Below are 5,461 nucleotides of genomic sequence, written 5' to 3'. Positions count from 1 at the left end.
GGGAACTGTTTGTAATCTTACTAGCCTTATGACTCCTTCACAAGTTTCAGGGCCCTTTGCAGTCGTTTTCTACGTGGACTCAGTTACAGCCCTACATCTCATATCATCTCGGCGTCCACGAGTCCATCGTCATACTGTGTCACAGATCCGTGGAGAACTGCAGTCATACTCTGGTTCTCCGGGTTGGTCCATCTATCTCAATGGGTTCCGTCACATGTCGATATTAATGGCAATGAGGTGGCCGACGCAGCAGCAGCAGGGATGGCGCATACTCTCCATGACTACAAATGTGCCTCTAGACCTTTCCGAAATTCTCCCGCAACTCCGGGCGGCTTGCCTCGCGAGTTGGGAGGCAATGATGGCGCCAGCACTCAGGTCCTCCTCTCTGGCGGGTCTCCGGGAGGACTCCTCCCCGCGTCCATGGACTCGTCATCATTCTCGACTCCTCGACACTGCCATCACTCGTTTCCGGAGTGGGCACACCTGCCTGGCCGCTCATCTCCATCGTCTACGGCTGGTAGATTCCCCATACTGCCAGTGGTGTCCGACCCAGGAGGATACAGTGAAGCACCTTCTTCTTCACTGCCCTCGATTTCATAACGCTCGTGTCAGACTACAGAGTGCCGGTCGTAGGTTGAATATTCCCCGCCTCACAGTTCCCGTTCTCCTTGACTGGGCAGGTGCGAGAGACGAAGATGTCCGTCATGACATCCTTCGCCATACCTTTCGCTTCATCCGTCATGTCCGTTGCCTGAAGAGACTGTAAAGTTTGTCGCCTGAGGAGTTTGTAGGGTCTATGGCCTGAAGAGACTATAGGGACCTCATCCCTCCGCTATTTCCCGGTATCGGGCAGCCGGGGCGCATCCGATCCCACGATCGTCGTCGCCCCTAAATCAACACAACAACATCAACAACTTTCCAGTAACAGTACTAGAAACTGAACATAAAATAAAAATAAAATAAACTTTTGTTTAATTATATTATTTGAATTAGTATACATTGATACAAATTGTGTAACGGTTTGAATAGTGTAGAGAACAAGCGGAGTACGCTGCTTATGTGTATATATATACACCCGTCTTCTCTGTGTATATACCTCATAAGTGACTGTGTGTCTTGGGGGTTGGTGCCCTGTGACTGTGTGTCTTGGGGGTTGGTGCCCTGTGACTGTGTGTCTGAGAGTTGGTGCCCTGTGACTGTGTGTCTTGGGGGTTGGTGCCCTGTGACTGTGTGTCTTGGGGGTTGGTGCCCTGTGACTGTGGTCTGAGGGTTGGTGCCCTGTGACTGTGTGTCTTGGGGGTTGGTGCCCTGTGACTGTGTGTCTTGGGGGTTGGTGCCCTGTGACTGTGTGTCTTGGGGGTTGGTGCCCTGTGACTGTGGTCTGAGGGTTGGTGCCCTGTGACTGTGGTCTGAGGGTTGGTGCCCTGTGACTGTGTGTCATGGGGGTTGGTGCCCAGTGACTGTGTGTCTTGGGGGTTGGTGCCCAGTAACTGTGTGTCTTGGGGGTTGGTGCCCTGTGACTGTGAGTCTTGGGGGTTGGTGCCCTGTGACTGTGTGTCTTGGGGGTTGGTGCCCAGTAACTGTGTGTCTTGGGGGTTGGTGCCCTGTGACTATGAGTCTTGGGGGTTGGTGCCCTGTGACTGTGTGTCTTGGGGGTTGGTGCCCTGTGACTGTGTGTCTTGGGGGTTGGAGCCCTGTGATTGTGTGTCATGGGGGTTGGTGCCCTGTGACTGTGTGTCTTGGGGGTTGGTGCCCTGTGACTGTGTGTCTTGGGGGTTGGTGCCCTGTGACTGTGTGTCTTGGGGGTTGGTGCCCTGTGACTGTGTGTCTTGGGGGTTGGTGCCCTGTGACTGTGTGTCTTGACGGTTGGTGCCCTGTGACTGTGTGTCTTGGGGGTTGGTGCCCTGTGACTGTGGTCTAAGGGTTGGTGCCCTGTGACTGTGTGTCTGAGGGTTGGTGCCCTGTGACTTTGGTCTGAGGGTTGGTGCCCTGTGACTGTGGTCTGAGGGTTGGTGCCCTGTGACTGTGTGTCTGAGGGTTGGTGCCCTGTGACTGTGGTCTGAGGGTTGCTGCCCTGTGACTGTGGTCTGAGGGCTGGTGCCCTGTGACTGTGGTCTGAGGGTTGGTGCCCTGTGACTGTGGTCTGAGGGTTGGTGCCCTGTGACTGTGGTCTGAGGACTGGTGCCCTGTGACTGTGGTCTGAGGGTTGGTGCCCTGTGACTGTGGTCTGAGGGCTGGTGCCCTCTGACTGTGTCTGAGGGTTGGTGCCCTGTGACTGTGGTCTGGGGGCTGGTGCCCTGTGACTGTGGTCTGAGGGTTGGTGCCCTGTGACTGTGTCTGAGGGCTGGTGCCCTGTAACTGTGGTCTGAGGGCTGGTGCCCTGTGACTGTGGTCTGAGGGCTGGTGCCCTGTGACTGTGGTCTGAGGGTTGGTGCCCTGTGACTGTGGTCTGAGGGTTGGTGCCCTGTGACTGTGGTCTGAGGGTTGGTGCCCTGTGACTGTGGTCTGAAGGCTGGTGCCCTGTGACTGTGGTCTGAGGGTTGGTGCCCTGTGACTGTGTGTCTGAGGGTTGGTGCCCTGTGACTGTGGTCTGAGGGCTGGTGCCCTGTGACTATGGTCTGAGGGCTGGTGCCCTGTGATTGTGGTCTGAGGGCTGGTGCCCTGTGACTGTGGTATGAGGGCTGGTGCCCTGTGACTGTGGTCTGAGGGCTGGTGCCCTGTGACTGTGGTATGAGGGCTGGTGCCCTGTGACTGTGGTCTGAGGGCTGGTGCCCTGTGACTGTGGTCTGAGGGCTGGTGCCCTGTGACTGTGGTCTGAAGATTGGTGACTGTGGTCTGAGGGTTGGTGCCCTGTAACTGTGGTCTGAGGGTTGGTGCCCTGTGACTGTGGTCTGAGGGTTGGTGCCCTGTGACTGTGGTCTGAGGGTTGGTGCCCAGTGACTGTGGTCTGAGGGCTGGTGCCCTGTGACTGTGGTCTGAGGGCTGGTGCCCTGTGACTGTGGTCTGAAGATTGGTGACTGTGGTCTGAGGGTTGGAGCCCTGTGACTGTGTGTCTTGGGGGGTTGGTGCCCTGTGACTATGGTCTGAGGGCTGGTGCCCTGTGATTGTGGTCTGAGGGCTGGTGCCCTGTGACTGTGGTATGAGGGCTGGTGCCCTGTGACTGTGGTCTGAGGGCTGGTGCCCTGTGACTGTGGTCTGAAGATTGGTGACTGTGGTCTGAAGGCTGGTGCCCTGTGACTGTGGTCTGAGGGTTGGTGCCCTGTAACTGTGGTCTGAGGGTTGGTGCCCTGTGACTGTGGTCTGAGGGCTGGTGCCCTGTGACTGTGGTCTGAGGGTTGGTGCCCTGTGACTGTGGTCTGAGGGTTGGTGCCCTGTGACTGTGGTCTGAGGGTTGGTGCCCTGTGACTGTGTGTCTTGGGGGTTGGTGCCCTGTGACTGTGGTCTGAGGGCTGGTGCCCTGTGACTGTGTGTCTTGGGGGCTGGTGCCCTGTGACTGTGGACTGAGGGTTGGTGCCCTGTGAGTGTGGTCTGAGGGTTGGTGCCCTGTGACTGTGTGTCTGAGGGCTGGTGCCCTGTGACTGTGTGTCTTGGGGGTTGGTGCCCTGTGACTGTGGTCTGGGGGTTGGTGCCCTGTGACTGTGTGTCTTGGGGGCTGGTGCCCTGTGACTGTGGTCTGAGGGTTGGTGCCCTGTGACTGTGGTCTGAGGGCTGGTGCCCTGTGACTGTGTGTCTTGGGGGTTGGTGCCCTGTGACTGTGTGTCTGAGGGTTGGTGCCCTGTGACTGTGGTCTGAGGGTTGGTGCCCTGTGACTGTGTGTCTGAGGGCTGGTGCCCTGTGACTGTGTGTCTTGGGGGATGGTGTCCTGTGACTGTGGTCTGGGGGTTGGTGCCCTGTGCCTGTGTGTCTGAGGGCTGGTGCCCTGTGACTGTGTGTCTTGGGGGTTGGTGCCCTGTGACTGTGGACTGAGGGTTGGTGCCCTGTGACTGTGGTCTGGGGGTTGGTGCCCTGTGACTGTGGTCTGGGGGTTGGTGCCCTGTGACTGTGTGTCTGAGGGTTGGTGCCCTGTGACTGTGTGTCTGAGGGTTGGTGCCCTGTCACTGTGTGTCTGAGGGCTGGTGCCCTGTGACTGTGTGTCTTGGGGGTTGGTGCCCTGTGAATGTGTGTCTGAGGGTTGGTGCCCTGTGACTGTGTGTCTTGGCGGTTGGTGCCCTGTGACTGTGCGTCTTTGGGGTTGGTGCCCTGTGAGTGTGTGTCTTGGCGGTTGGTGCCCTGTGACTGTGTGTCTTGGGGGTTGGTGCCCTGTGACTGTGTGTCTTGGCGGTTGGTGCCCTGTGACTGTGTGTCTTGGGGGTTGGTGCCCTGTGACTGTGTGTCTTGGGGGTTGGTGCCCTGTGACTGTGGTCTGAGGGCTGGTGCCCTGTGACTGTGGTCTGAGGGCTGGTGCCCTGTGACTGTGGTCTGAGGGTTGGTGCCCTGTGACTGTGTGTCATGGGGGTTGGTGCCCTGTGACTGTGGTCTGAGGGTTGGTGCCCTGTGACTGTGTCTGAGGGCTGGTGCCCTGTGACTGTGGTCTGAGGGTTGGTGCCCTGTGACTGTAGTCTGATCGCTGGTGCCCTGTGACTGTGGTCTGAGGGCTGGTGCCCTGTGACTGTGTGTCTGAGGTTTGGTGCCCTGTGACTGTGGTCTGAGGGCTGGTGCCCTGTGACTGTGTGTCTGAGGGCTGGTGCCCTGTGACTGTGGTCTGAGGACTGGTGCCCGGTGACTGTGGTCTGAGGACTGGTGCCCTGTGACTGTGGTCTGAGGACTGGTGCCCGGTGACTGTGGTCTGAGGGTTGGTGCCCTGTGACTGTGGTCTGAGGGTTGGTGCCATGTGACTGTGGTCTGAGGGTTGGTGCCCTGTGACTGTGGTCTGAGGGCTGGTGCCCTGTGACTGTGGTCTGAGGGCTGGTGCCCTGTGACTGTGGTCTGAGGGTTGGTGCCCTGTGACTGTGGTCTGAGGGTTGGTGCCCTGTGACTGTGTGTCTGAGAATTGGTGCCCTGTGACTGTGGTCTGAGGGTTGGTGCCCTGTGACTGTGGTCTGAGGGCTGGTGCCCTGTGACTGTGTGTCTGAGGGCTGGTGCCCTGTGACTGTGTGTCTGAGGGTTGGTGCCCTGTGACTGTGGTCTGAGGGCTGGTGCCCTGTGACTGTGTATCTGAGGGTTGGTGCCCTGTGACTGTGGTCTGAGGGTTGGTGCCCTGTGACTGTGTGTCTGAGGGCTGGTGCCCTGTGACTGTGTGTCTGAGGGTTGGTGCCCTGTGACTGTGGTCTGAGGGCTGGTGCCCTGTGACTGTGTGTCTGAGGGCTGGTGCCCTGTGACTGTGGTCTGAGGACTGGTGCCCTGTGACTGTGGTCTGAGGACTGGTGCCCGGTGACTGTGGTCTGAGGACTGGTGCCCTGTGACTGTGGTCTGAGGGTTGGTG

Source organism: Procambarus clarkii, chromosome 3 (genome assembly GCF_040958095.1).
Source record: "Procambarus clarkii isolate CNS0578487 chromosome 3, FALCON_Pclarkii_2.0, whole genome shotgun sequence".
NCBI lineage: Eukaryota > Metazoa > Arthropoda > Malacostraca > Decapoda > Cambaridae > Procambarus > Procambarus clarkii.
Note: the sequence above shows the minus strand (reverse complement) of the source record.